Source organism: Arvicanthis niloticus, chromosome 4 (genome assembly GCF_011762505.2).
Source record: "Arvicanthis niloticus isolate mArvNil1 chromosome 4, mArvNil1.pat.X, whole genome shotgun sequence".
In the NCBI taxonomy this organism is placed as follows: domain Eukaryota; kingdom Metazoa; phylum Chordata; class Mammalia; order Rodentia; family Muridae; genus Arvicanthis; species Arvicanthis niloticus.
The window spans coordinates 9,576,302-9,591,939 of NC_047661.1; the positions used below are offsets into that span (position 1 = coordinate 9,576,302).

At 37.1% G+C, this 15,638-nt stretch overlaps 1 pseudogene; it reads right to left on the reverse strand.

Moving 5' to 3' along the window:
• Positions 1–14,612: 14,612 nt before the first annotated feature.
• Positions 14,613–15,077, reverse strand: LOC117707874 (ATP synthase F(1) complex subunit delta, mitochondrial pseudogene; annotated as a pseudogene).
• Between the last annotated feature and the right edge of the window lie 561 nt (positions 15,078–15,638).

Genomic DNA, 15,638 nt, shown 5'->3' on the forward strand with positions numbered 1-15,638 from the left:
TCAAAGTTTGGTTACTGAAGAAAGAGACCATGAATTTGAAGAAGAGAGAGGAGGAATACGCAGAAGGGTTTGGAGGGATGAAAGGGAAATAAACATGTTGTGATAATATTATAATCTGAAAAATAAAATACAAAAATTTCAGACATAAATATTTTAAATTTCTTGATGTAGGTAAATAATAAGTTACTGTTATTTTTTTCAGTACTAGACTAGAAAATTGATAAAGGAAGCTTATAGAACAATGAAGAAAATCATCTTGTCATTAAATATTGTATGTATATGTCTCTTAGAAAAACATATGCACATAAAAACTGATATTAACAATGATAGGAATTAACTAGCCAATAGCAGGGCATATTTGAGGAGCTAAACAAAGAAAAAAATGAATTTTGTGACCAAAGCATTAAATAAAAGGGCTTTGTTTCCATTGGACTTTAGATTGTAATCACCCAAAACACATTCTGTAAAAATATTATATGTGCCATTCAAGGACTATCTGTTATGTACTGCTGAACAGAGCAAGAAGAAAATGACAAAGTGCTACAAATAACCCCCCAACATAAAAGAGCGGCTATGTTACATCTTAGCCCTTTGATTTTGTGGGACTATTTTGGGTTCTGTAATTATGTGCTAATTTTGAAGCATATGTTTATACTTTCATATCAAAATATTATAAAGGATGAACTGGTTCAAACAGGCCCACATTTCACTTCAGTGCATTACGAGACAATCTAATATGTAGTGATGTTCCCACAGTAGGTCTGTCTTGCCCTGGTGACTCTGGCCTGTCCTTTGCATGCAATCCTCCCCTGCCTTTAGTTCTCTGAGTATCTATCATTTTCTTCCATTTGAGGACCTGTTACAGAATAAAATTAATTTATTAAATTCCTGTCTTGTAAGTATTCATTGATATGGCTTAGGTGCCTTGCTAAAGGACTCTGCCTAGTTCTATATGTCAAAATGTTTTCCTCTATTTTTAGCCTAAATCTTCTATGACTATTTAGTATTTTATATTTGAGTCCATAATTAATTTTGAAGTAAATTTCTATAGATTTGATAATATACTTGTTTTCCCCCTTTTCATGGAAAAGCATACTGATGTTCCCTTGGTATCTGTTTTTGATTGAATTTCACCATCACTGTAGTGTCAGCTAAGCTGCTATGTTCTGAGTTCCTGTTTTGCTGTGAGAATTATTAGGCAATATCTGCCAGTGTCAGGTAGCTCCACTGTTACCATTAAATAGCACTTCTTAAATTGAGTACACTAATTCCTTCCACTCTAGACTTCATATTGACAATTGAATTAGCTTTGTTGCTTTGCACATGAAATTTAGAGTAATCCTTTCCATATTTACAAGTATCTTTGCCCAGATATTGACGGTGAATACATAGAACCTGTAAAGCAATTCAGGGAAAATTGACATAACTATATAGAGTCTTTGCAGCCTGGAACATAATGGATCATTAATTTTGCTGAGATTTACTTCTGAAAGTATTTTTAGCAGATCCCGGGAGGCAGCTCTGCACCCAATCTCACAAAACCCAGAGGAAGTGGGGCTCCTGGGAGCTCTAACCCAGGCAGTATCTTAGGTAAGGAGATAGCAACCCCTGCCCCAAACAGGGAGTAACTGAGACCCACTGGGAACCAGGAATTCACTCCTGTCCTTGAGCACTGGCTCCTTCTGTTCTGGGCCCAAGCACGGAGCAGATCTTGGACCTCAGCTCTAACCCCAGTAGCAACACCCACCCCACACAGTTCTGACACAACCATAAGAAAGACGGGCCCGAGTCAGAGGTAGCACTAAGTAGATGCAGATGAAAAAAAGCAAGTGCAAGAAAATAGGCATCAGTAACCCAGGGTACATGGCATCATCACAACCTAGTTCTCCCACACTAGAAAGTCCTGAATTTCTCATATCACAAGGAAAGCCAAGATTCAGATTTACAATCACTTCTAATGATGATGATAGAGGACTTTAAGAAGGACATAAATAACACTCTCAAAGAATTTGAGGAGAACACAGGTAAATAGGTAGAAGCACTTAAAGAGGAAACACAAAAAATCCCTTAAAGAAGTACAAGAAAACAACCAAACTGGTGAAGGAATTGAAGAAAACCATCCAGGACATAAAAATGAAAGTAGAAACAAATAAAGAAATATCAAAGGTAGACTACTCTGGAGATAGAAAACCTAGGAAAGAAATCAGGAATCATAGACATAACCATCACCAACAGAATACAAGAAGAGAGAATCTCAGGTGCAGAAGATATCATAGAAAATATTGACACAACTGTCAAAGAAAATGCAAAATGCAAAAAGTTCTTAGCAAAAAACATCCAGGAAATCCAGGGCACAATGAGAAGACCAAAGCTAAGGATAATTGGTATAGAAGAGAGTGAAGATTCCCAACTTAAATGGCCAATAAATATCTTCAACAAAATTTACAAGAAAACTTCCCTGACCTAAAGAAGGAGATGCCCATAAACATACAAGAAGCCTACAGAATGCCAAATAAACTAGACCAGAAAAGAAATACCTCCTGTGACATAATAATCAAAACAGCAAATGCACAAAACAAAGAAAGAATATTAAATGCAGCAAGGGGAAAAGGCCAAGTAACATACAAATGCAGATATATAAGAATTATACCAGACTTCTCACCAGATACTATAAAAGCTAGAAGATCCTGGACAGATGTCATAAAGACCCTAAGAGAACACAAATGCCAACCCAGGCTACTATACCCAGCAAAACTCTCAATTACCATAGATGGAGAAGCCATGATATTCCACAACAAAACCAAAGTTACACAATATCTTTCTACAAACCCAGCACTACAAAAGATAATAGGGGAAAAGCTCCAATGCTAGGAGGAGACAAAGACAGACACTACCTCAAAGTAAAAGGCTGGAAAACAATTTTTCAAGCAAATGATCCTAAGAAACAAGCTGAAATAGCCATTCTAAAATCTCCAGCCTGAGAATACAAAGGGAGGGACTCATGGCTCCACTTGTATAGGTAGTTGAAGGTGGCCTTATCAGGCATCAGTGGAAGTGGAGGGCCTGGGTGCCTGAAAGTTTGGATTCCCTAGTGTGGGGAATCCGAGAGCAGAAAGGCAGGAAGTGGAGCATGGTGGGAGCACCCTAATAGAAATAGGAGGAGGGGGGATGGGATAAAAGGTATTTGGGGGAATGAGAGGAAATAATATTAAAGGGCAAATAAATAAAATATCCAATTAAAAAAACAGATAATGGGTTTGACAATTATAGTTGAGCAGTCCAGACTTTTTGTCAACAATTTATTATGGAGATTTTGTATAATCATCAAGGTATTGTAAAAGAGGCCCATGGAACTTTAAAAAGATTGGTGAGACAAACTGTTGCTAAGACAAAGAGTGATACTGACCTGTAAGCTTGCTGAATGCCCTGACAAGGGTGAGTGGGGAGCTGTATTCAACATATGTTCCTGACCCACCTTTGCTTGACTTTATCCCAGGTGGGTCAAGCTGCCTTGACTCAAGTTTTTAGACCTTGTGGGATAGAGAATTGAAAAGAGAAATCTCTTGTATTCTTGTTAAAGGTGCCCAGCTATTAGGACTCAACCATGTACTGGTCCTGAAATCAATCCAATATGGGAAATAACAGTTTACTTTTGGAAGACTGAATCGGGACTTTGTCAGAGATATATTTAGAAGCTAACTGCAGCTCTCTATGATGTTAGGATTGTTAGGCTAGCAAGAGTTAATGTTGGAACAGGATCTGGGTTTCAAACAAGTATTAGTGCATGTTTTAAGGCTTATTTATTTATTTATTTATTTTATATATTTTATTTACATTTCAGATGCCATCCCCTTTCCCCATTTCCCCTCCCTAGAAAACTCCTATCCCATGCCTCCTTTTCCTTTTTGTTTTTATACATTTTTTAAAATGTTAATCAAAGGCTTTATAAGTTTGGTAATGCTCAATCAGAAGTGTAACCCAATACCTAACCTAGATATATCAACTATCTTTGACTGGTAGAGACATGTGAACATCTGCTTCCATGCCCCCCCTCTTTTTTTTCTCTCTTTCTCTCTCTCATCACCTAGCTTCACCTTAAGGCTCTTTTAATTGTCAAGCTAAAATTGTTTATTCTCTTCTACAGCATTTATTGTAAGTTGCATTGACTGTATAATTTCCAATTATGTTAGTGTGTTGAAACCTGGCATATCTGTTACTAGGGTCTATCAACCAGCTTTTGTCTCACTGCCCTGAGTATTAGAAAACCTTGATTCTCTGAAAAAAGTTTGAAAGTGCTGGAAGAAGTGAGTTAGGCTTTAAGCAGAAGCAAGAGAGTAGCAGGCTTGATTATTGCTGGTATAACAGCTTTAATTACATTAATTGCTAGCACCACTGCTTCTGCAATAGCATTGGCACAAGGAGTTAAGACAACTATTTTTGTTAACCATCTAGCAAAAAAATGTTACTAATGTATTGAGTATACAAAAGGATTTATATAGGTATCTGAAACAACAGATGATGCTCTATAGCCTATTAAAATTATCTGAAGGAGGTTCATGGTTCAAGAGTTAGGAGCCATCCCAAGTGTCATGACAAATATTATTGGAGTAGTGTTACTTTTGAAATTTACAATGATTGTCAATATAATTAGGAAAAAGCTGAAAGACATCTGTAGGATATTTGGCATAATCCTAACACCCCTCTGGGTGTGTTAACATTGCACAGTGAGATTATGAATTTAAAGAATGCTGCTCTATTGACCTTTGATGCTGCATGTAATGCCAATAAAATTATCCATGGCCTGAGGTCAGTATTTTCACTTTGGACAAACCTCAAGAATGGCATATATACCTTGATCAGGCTTGCCCTTTTTGTCCTGGGAATACTTTTATTCCTGCCCATCATATTAAAGCTGATCTTTAACAACATCAACATGTTGGCAGCCAAAGTACATGACTTAAACCTGAAAATGGACCTCCAGACAGAGTTATTAAATTAACAGGCTGGCAAGCCAAGGACTGGTAAGATTCTACACAGAGCCTTACCAACCTAAGACAGAAGTGCATTGCTTATACTAATGCATATTCTATGATGGGTAAGGAAGGCATTCTTGTCAGAATGACCTAAGATATGTTCAGTTTTGTTAACAAAATAAAAAAGATGGAGAGGTGGAAAGCCTTTGGGGTTGCTTGGCAAGAAGCTGACATGGGCCAAGGACAAGGAAAGGGGATGTTTGGCAGGAATATGACACTGGCCAAGGACAAGGAAGTAGGCTTCAAGCAGGAATCTGATGTTAGGCTAGAACAAAGAAGTAATTTCATGTAGGAGTCTAAATCATATTTGACGACAAAGAAGTAATCTCAGGCAGGAATCTAAATATTAGGCCAGAACAAAGAAGTAATTTCAGACAGGAATCTACATTTTAGGCTAGAATAAGGAAGTAGGCTTTAGACAAGAAAATGACCTTGGGCTACAATAGGGAAGTAGTCTCAGATACTTTGGTCATCCTGATAAGCCTTTAGAAACAGTGATCATGGGAGTGTTCACGTAACTGGGTTTAATGCCTAGAGTTTTCTTTGACTATTTGTGTTTATTGAATTGCTCCTTCCTTGACTATTTGCATGTATTGTATTGCTAGACCCTCAACTTAGAATTGACCTTAATACATGCATGTAATCAAAATGGTATAAAATCATAAAGGAGGAGTGGGTATAGGATAGGTGGTTCTAGGGAGGGAAAATGGAGAAAGGGGATGACATCTGTATTGTAAATAAATAAAATATCAATAAAAATGACATCTGTATTGTAAATAAATAAAATATCAATAAAAAAGAAACAAAAACTTGAAAATTATCACTATATATCTATATATTTTACAATGTATCTAGAGTTTAGATGTACCACCAGTCACCTTTTTGTTTGCATTATTTTAAATGGTATGCTAATAAAACAATAGGATAATAAAAAGAAAGCATTTTTAGTTTTCAACAAATATGTTCTGTGCAGTTTTATCTAGATACACACTTAAGTATTTCGTTTCTTTTCAAGTTCAAATTAATGATGTAATTGGTGGCAGAAATAATTTATTTTTTAAAAAGTATGTCTCATGATTCAAAAACAGTTTTAGGAACTTATTTTGTAAATTTCTTGAAACTTCTACATTGTCAATTATGTCATTTGCAAATAACAATTTTTTAAAAAGCATTTATTGATATAAAACCATTTCCCCTTCCCTTTGCTTCCTTCAGACCTTCTCATATACAGGTTGCCCTCTTTCAAATTTATGAACTCTGCTCATTATTTTTATATACATATACATACATACACACACATATTTTTTTTCATTCTCCTTTAGCTCCTTCTTAGGACAGCTTTATTTATTTATTTATTTATTTATTTATTTATTTATTTATTTATTTTTGAGACAGGGTTTCTCTGTATAGCCCTGGCTGTCCTGGAAGTCACTCTGTAGACCAGGTTGGCCTCGAACTCAGAAATCTGCCTGCCTATGCTTCTCAAGTGCTGGGATTAAAGGTGCATGCCACCACTGCCCGGCCTTATGACAGCTTAATATCTAGTATATCTGAAGTCTCTTCCTAATTGCTTAGCTTTGAGATTCAATACATTTCTTCTTTTTATATAGAGGTACTACCTATAATGTACCAGAAAGAACTCAAGATTTAACAGAATAAAATTCTATCTATGTGATAACACCTATACTATTTGGATGAAGACAATGGAGTTTGGAATTCTAAAATGCCATTGACTGATGGGAGTGCTGCCAAGCCTGTTATCTCAAGTTTGACCCTTAGAACACCTATATGAATGGAGAGAACTAACCCTTGCTAGTTGTCCTTTGGTGTTCACATGTGGCCTATGGTATTCCCCATCACGACTCTACTCTCCCCAAAAAGGAAGATAAGTTTTCAAAATTGTTAAAGTATTTAATTACTGTCTCATCTTAAAACATATTTCTATAAATAGAAAAAGAAAAAGACAGACATCTTAGCTGAGGACCTCAGGAACCCTCACGACACTACTGTATAACAATGGTTATTTCTGCAAAGTGTTGGCAACATTAGTGAAAACATGGTTTTATGCATAGATATATATTCATATGGGAATAATCACGAAACTGGCCAAACAAATTTTGTACCAGCAACTACTTGTGAGAACTTTAATGCCCAGAGACTATTTTAAAAGTTTTAAAGTGTTTCTGATGGTAAAAAATGATGAGATGGATTTCAAAGTTTCTTTCTTTTTCTTTCTCTGTGTTTTATTCCCTCTCTCTTCTTTTCCTTTTTCTCTTCTTCCTACCCCTTCATTTCTTTGTTTCTGTCTTTCTGCCCATGTTTTTTTAAAGTGAGAATGTAAACAGTAGGTTTTATTACTACATTTTTATGAATTACCATCTCTCCTCCATCCTCTTGGTACACCCAGGTTTTCTTAGTGCTCCAGACAAGCAAAGGCTGTCAGGCGGGACACTCTGGAAGCTGAGTTAAGGACAAGGTTAGAATAGGCTACAGCTGTATGGAAAAACTTGTTTTGCAAAGTGCATGAGTTCTTTTAAATTCCCTACTTTCTGGTGAACTTACTGGTGAAATTGATTCATTCTATGAACTCTATGGGATACTTGCTGCCCATTATGGTCTTTTACCTGAGCCTTGAGGATTCCTGAAATCTAGGGATATGAGATAGCAATGAATGTACTAGTTAGCTGATCTCAGTGATTATGTGGGACTCTTGGTTCACTGCTAATGATTTGAAAGTGGATGAACACCACTCTTATAATTTATATTCAAGACACAATTTTCTTTTAGCAGTAAGACATGAGTTCCACTGATTTAATGTATTTTCTTGTTGAAAATACTATTCTTGGGATCTCTAAGGGGTCTAGTTGGTTGATATTGTTATTCTTCCTGTGGGGTTCCAAACCACTTTAGCTCCTTCAGTCCATCCTCTAACTCCTCCATTGGGGTCCCCATGCTCATTCCAATGGTTGGCTGCAAGCATCCACATCTGGATCCATTAGGTTCTGGTAGAGCCTCTCAGGAGACAGCTTTATTAGGCTCTTGATAGCCTTACCTGGAATGAATAGGAAGGGATATACTTTGTCTGGTGGGTAAAGGATTGATGCCCCAACATAGGGGAATGCTAGGGTGATGAGGCTGGAGTGGATCAGAAGGTGGGTGGGAGAGCACACTCATAGAAACAAGTAGGAGGGGGGAAGAAATAGGGGATTCATGGAGGGGAAACCAGAAAGGGAAATAACATTTGAAATGTAAATAAATAAAATAACCAATTTTAAAAAAGAAAATGCTATTCTTTACACAACCATTCTAATAGATAAAAGTAAGACTTTTAGAGCTTGATTTTGTATAGAGACTTAAGAACTATTTGGATTTTAGATGTTAATGTTCTTAATAGAACTAGTTAAATTTCACATCCTGCTCCTGAGTTTGAAAAAAAAATCATATATTTGATAGAAAATTTCTTCAAAAGAAACCTTGTGCTAAGGTCAAGTCTTCTCTGTGGGATATCTGAAATGAACTAAAAACAAATTGCAATATTTTATTAGCTGAATATATGCAGTTGCTGCAATTCTCCTTGACCCTTATTGAATCACAGATCTCAGTTAACTGGTTCTCACTTGTGAGAAAGAAGCCTTTTGAAATGCTAAGTTTCAGTATTGACAAGCTCCCTTACTTGTCCTTGTTTCATATTGACAATTTGAAAAATAAATGACAAGTTCTTCATGGCCCTCACATTTGTGTGAATATAATGGCTGTATTTAGCAAGGAGATAGTCCAGCCCTTACAGTTGTTTTATGCAGAAATCTGTGTATCATAAAGCAAGCTCCAAAAAAATGATACATAGCTGATGGAGAAGTTGGCCAGAAAAAATTAATTGCACAGGTGCCCACACACTGGAGAGTACAGGTGTGGTTTTTGATGATGCTTTTTTCATTGCTAGATTGACTTAGCATTTCAGACACTTTTTTGTCATTGTCACACCCTTAAAGCTTTGTTTTGGTTAATCATTGTTAAGCTGCCTCCTGCACAGTTTTTGTGAAAGCCAAAACTATTGATGTGAGTCAAAATTGCTGATAACTTACAGTCAAAATTGTTGATAACTTACAGAATGAGGCCTCTTTTGTGGAGTTGTAATTTAGATGGTGTGGAAGAGATAAAAGAAAGGGGTCTTAAAAGAGGATGTTGCAGAAAACTTAAGAATAGATGCTGGTAGCTGGTACCTGTTCTTTTTTTCCTTCCCTCCATTATTCTGCCTCTTAGCTCATTTGCTAATAAGTGACAATAACAACAATGGCAAACATGCCAACACAAGCTCGTTTGTAATCCTAGATAACTATGTGTTAACATTCAAGGGTTTTAAATGTAGCATTTAGAGAGACAGTTTCAAGTGCTAAGAATAAAGAGATGTTCTTAAGGAACTGGAGAAGTCTGGTATACTGGAAAATATATGCTGCATTAGTGTAAATGCTCTTTGTTCCTTTGTGTGAGGAATGAGATTCCTGTAATGTTAAGCTAATTGCTATACTAGCAATGACTTTTATTTTTAAAAAAGAGATAAGTTTATGAAAAAATAAAACAGAAGACACAGACTGCCTCGTCAGGTATTGTAACAATAAGTTCACATGCACAGAGTATGCATTTCTGTTGTCAAATGCCTTGTTGCGAATATTAAGCAAAGCAGCCTGGACAGCTAAAGAGGAAGTGATAATGTGCAGGCAGGCACTGGGCTTTTTAGAGCTGCATTCCTACTCTGGAAACAACAAAGTCATGCAAATTAATCTTTATTATTTTCCATATAACACTCTCTAAGTGTCTTAGTCTTTCAATTTTGACTTTTACACTTATGTTCATTTCTATTTAGGGTGTACTGACTCCATTCCTTTCTTGATCATAACAAGCATTGTCATGTTATTTAGTGACCTTCTTTAAGACTGTAATGTTAATGAGTAAGCCTCTTTCTTTATGGGTTATAAATGTCTGGGAAGTCTTGGCATGCATCATTGCCCTGTAAATTTACATATTGATTTAGTTAAGCCTATACTTGAATTAGATAGGCTATTTCCATTTTGATGTCTACTTAAATATTATTAAAGAGAAAAAAATCTAAAAATGTCCATGGTTGTTATAAGACCAATTTTAGACACAAGTTTTTACTAATGTTTACCTGCAAACTTCTGAAAAACTCCAGGAGCAATGGCTTTGCATCAAAAGTCCAAAGCATACTTTAGAAAAATCCTTTAGAGACATCTAAGTGGTTTAGATGGAGGAGTTACTACAGCTCCTACTGCCACAGTTTTCCCACAGTGTTGTTTAGTCTTGATGCTTATCTCCTGGAATATATGCATTTTCACATATAATCATTTTTTGGTATTTAAAAACAAACATGGAATGCAGTTTTCATCTGATTTGGAATGGAATTTAGTTAATTTTCAATGGATTTCAGATTTTTGAGACAAAAATTCAGACACGCATTTCTTTCATACTTTTATCAAGAGGTCACATATTTGTCTCAGGCTGAATTTCCACCCACCATCTGTTAGTGGATTTTCAATGAAAATGGGTCACATCTAGCTTTGACTATGAGTGTCATGAACTGAAACAATTCAATTCATTGTACCAACCCAACTTACTGTTTTGATGAGTCATAAAGTCATATTCCTAAGGTGGAAATCAAATTGCTCAAACCTGTAGAAAACCTCATGTCATAATTTTCATTGATTTTTCAGAGAAGACATAGAATCCTTACCATTCAAGAGGCAGTGATGCCTAGAACTAGCATATAAGTGAGGGATTTTTTTCGTATGATGTCAGCAAGGCTACTGAAACCTCAACCACTCGCCTCTCCTATGATAGTGTGTGTGTTGCATTCAATATGCTAAGTAAAAGTCAATTCAGACAAGAAAATTACTAGACTAGGCAAGGTGAAAAGATTTGCCATCATTTCAGAAGTGGTAAGATTTCTTATACAGTATAATATGATAAGTATAAATAAAATTCCAAGAATTTGACATGTGCTTCTAATATATAAGAAATGAAGTGATCTTGGCTTATCAGACTAGAAGGTTTTATGACATTCCTTTGTGTGCTCTGTGACACTCATGAAGTGTTACAGCAAATACACACATGTTGGTGAATAACTTACTCAAATCTGTATCTATCCACAGAAAGGATAAGTCACCACTGAGAACTATGAAACTACCTCTCAGGAATACAAATAGGTTACAGTATTTAGCTTCATTTGAGACCAGAGATGTATATTTTGGTGAAATGATACTTAAAAATTAAATTCAAGTAAGGTTAACAAGTTGCTTTTACCTACAAAAGAATAGATAAGTGGAAGTTTATTGTTTGAAATCACCTAAATATAAAACTCTAACTCTACCTTTCCATTCATACTTTTGTTTATTAAGAGATCATAAGGCTAAATTAAGCTACTAATATGTTCTAAGAACTACATTGTTAAGGATCTTTGATATATGTTCTATTTAATGCCAGGATTTCCTTTTAGTTATTTTTGCATGAAGCTTGTGTGATACAGTGATTAAGATTCATGATCTGAAGTAGTAGGAAGCATTTTTTTTTAAATCTCCTTGCATAAGAAACTACGTTGATTTTTTTAAACATGGCTCAGCATTTAGCATTCAATGCTGTATTTTGAAGTTTAAAAAGTAAAATACAATTTGGAGACTAAACAAAAACCATAGCTTTTCAAGCATTGCTAAATGATATTGGGGAGATGCAAACAGTAGATTGCAAGCTGTGTGTCTGAGGCTACTTGGAAACTCTTTGCTGTGTCAGTCTGAAATTACTCTGGTACTTGAAAGCACAAACAGATACAATAATGAAGAGCAGCTGGTGCTGCAGTGTGGCGTGAGACTTTGTCATTTCTGGACCTAGGAGCAGACAGCAGACACTTGTTGGGACAGGCTCCTAATCTTCCTGAGACTCATTTAATGCAGCTTTTAGCAGTTTTCTGCTTGTTGAGGTTTCACCTCTGTCTGGCCTCTGATGAACAATTCAAATCCTTGCTTAGGGCACTGTGAGAATGGCTAGGCTTGCTGTCTGTCATGTGGCTGGAAACTTAAATTTAAACTGCGTTTGGCTCAAACTGATTTCACAGATTCTGTCACTTTGAGTCCTTGTTTTTATGATGCATGGTACAATGAAAAGCGATGGCAGGTTTTGTGGGATAGGATAGCTACTGGAAAATTTAGACATGTGGACTCAAGGCATAAATACAGTCAACCCAGACTGAGCGAAGGAACATTCAACTTTTATGCAGAGATTACAAATGTGAGCTCTAACACAGATTGTTGGGCAGTGCCTTTCCATCTATTCATGCTCCTAAAAAATAAATGCAGATATTCTATTTTAAAAATACACTATACAACTTTTACGATTAATTATAATTAATTTCCAGATTTATTAATTAATGGTTCATTGTGTTTGTATATTTCTTTTCATTTTTCTTTCCTTTTCCTTCTTCTGCTATTGTTTTCTAAGACAGGGTTTCTCTGTGTATCCCTGGCTGTCCTAGAACTCACTTTGTAGACCAGGCTGGCCTCGAACTTAGAAATCCTCTTGCCTCTGCTTCCTGAGTGCTGGAATTAAAGGCGTGTGCTATTTTACCTGGAGCCTCTTTTATTTGTTTTTCATCATATTCCCTCTAAATCAAGCACCTCTAATAATTTCCCTGCACTAAGGAGTTACTTCGCAGTAGTGTAGTAGGAACAGGATTGTCCCCTGTGAGACATGTGTCCTGAGTTGCCTTTAGATCTACATCATGTAATCATGTACAGTTTAATGAACTTTTTATTTATAAAATGAAGAGGTTGTGTCATCATGAGGCTTTTCTCTGGACTAAATTAAGAAACACCCAATCTTCTGGTAGTATTTTAGTATTTTATCTTACATTCAAGCATAGTTTGTCCTAGGTTTACTCTATTTTTCTCTACCTTCAGCTAATGTCTTCTCAACTAAAGAGCCAATAATCACCACTTCCCTGAAATTTTAACCTAAATTTCTTTGAGCTGTTTGTGTTCACTGGCTGTCTCTAAGTTCCCTATACTTCTCAAAATGTTTGTGATCATAGCATTTTTCCCTTTCCTGTCACCTGAATTGTTCTTATCACAGATTCTCACAGGCTCAACAGACCCCTCCCCATTTTAATTTTTGGATGTATTTTTACTTTTTAATGTTTTCACAATGGGATTTTTGGCTCTGACAGTTATTGTTTTATTTTGTCTGCTCAGAGTTTCAACCTGAGATAGACTACCCCATCTCTCAATCATGTGAGAAGCAATGTGATGGTTTGAATGAGAATGACCCTTGGACTCTGCAGTTGCTGCAATGGTTTGGGAAGGGTTAGGAGGTGAGGGCATTGTTGGAGGAGGTGTGTCACTATATGCGGGCTTTGAGGTTTCAAAGGCCCACACCATGCCCAGTTACCTGTCTCTGCCTCTTGCTTGAAAGTCACAATATAAACTCTCAGCTACTGCCCCAGTTCCATGTCTCCCTCTGGTTGCCATGCTGCCCTCCGTGATAGTTATGGACTCTAACCACCTGGAGCCATGAGCCCCAAATTAAATGTTTTATCTTATTTTATGAATTGTATTGGTCTTGGTGTTTTATCATAGCAATAGAAAAGTAACTGAGGTAGAATCCATGTACATTTTCTTCTAGTATTTTAATAACAAATCTCACCATCTACCCATGTGGATGATGTCATTAATTTCTTTAACTTGAACACAGAATCTGGTGGAATTACAGGTAAGGTGCAGGTGGCTATCTGTGGCTGTACCCAAGATGGATTATCATTGGTAAGAGTGAGTCTCTTTTTCAGTCAGCTACAATTTCTGTTGATCCTTAAAGAACAGAAAATATATGGCAATCTCGTTTTCGTATCTTCTAAATGCTATCTCTTGTTATTTTTCAACAAGAATCATGCAGCATGTAATGGAGTAATAATTTTTCTTTTTACTGAAAATGCAGTGCTGAGATTGCAGCTTTATCATGTATTCATCTCACCATTGTACACTCCTCTGCTGCCTAAGGAGTGATGTTTGTTGTCAGTCTCAGTCTCATCTCAAAAAAACACCCACAAACAAACAAAAACAAACAGCATGAAAGTCTGCATTCTTCCATTGCCTGGTGTCACATCTTTATAATTTTCTAATTTGCTATTTTATTCTCTTTTCCCTGCTCTTTTCCTTTGTAACCCTTCTTCCATTTTCATATTTTCAATTACATAAAACAGGGTATGCCTTCCTAAAGAAAAGCTCAAATCTAAATGTTTTCTTCTCTCCCCGTTCCCCTCTCTTGTTCCTCGTGCTTAATAGAGACAGGCTGGGCAAGTTGACTGTCCAGGTGGCTTTGAGGGGCAATCAAGGCCAACTCTCCAGAGGCATCATAGGGATCTCAGACTGGGAAGCTTAGGGATGACCTGACAGGCAGGCATCAGAAGCTCTAAGACCAGAAACTGGAGCACTGCTACCCCCTGGTGGCGACTTCAACCCCCTGGGAAGTTTTCATTGGCCTGGATCTGCCTCAGTTTCCCTGTGGGTGACAGGCATGTACCGCCTACTCCAGGGTCCTCACGAGGGCTTCATTGGCCTCAATACAGATTTGGATCTCGGCCCGTGCTGCCTCAGTTCTGACTGTGTCTTCTCCAGGTTGGCCCGTGCTGCAACTAGGTCCAGTATGCCCTGTGCCATAGCTTCTTCAGCTAGTAATTGCACAGAGGAGTCCGCATTCACAGTGACAGAGTTGCTGCTCACAAAATACTTAGTTGTGGTGCAGTCTTCCTCATGAATTGGAATGTGGGGACATGGGATGCCAACATACCAAAGGTTCCAGTCAGCATAGGCACGTCCACTTCCAGACATTGGCATTGTCAAAGAACACCTGTGTCAGGGAGGCAAAGATGAAGGACATCTGTCTGGGCCCAGCAGCACCGGAAGGTGCGGTGGCAGCTTTGGAATACCTATGTGACTGAAGCACCAGGTGGCCCAGGCCCAGGTGGCTAAGCAATGCAGCAGGCAGCATGGTGACAGAAATGTCAAGAGACTTTAGCTTCACGAACGGCAGACACACTGGGGAAACGAGGCAGCCTTCAGGGAGGGCAAGGAGGATGATGCACCAAATCTAAATGTATTTTTAAGTCTTGTAAATCATATGACCTTGAGTCATGGATTTCATTGATTTCCTACTTATTACAACACACAGTTACTCTTCAGAGGGTAGATTTTTGTGTACTAGGATGGGAAGACAGGGATGTTAGCTCTAGACTCCTAAATAGGTGGGACATTTCCTTTCTGGGAAAGGCTTTAAGTCTTTTGTTGAATGAGAACATTTATTTCTTCCAGAAACGAAGGTCTTTGACATTTGTTGAAACAATAAGAGAAACACCTTGTGAAATAGATGCTCCTAGATCCAGTAAATGGAAAACAACACTCTGAGATTGGACAGTCAATGAGAGTGTTTACCCTCTTTAGAGCACTGAAATGTTTTTGAGATTAGCAAAAAGAGATTTCTATAAGCCAAGAAAGACACAACCAGATCCAATGAACAGAAACTAATATCCTTGATATTAGTTGAGGCAATGAA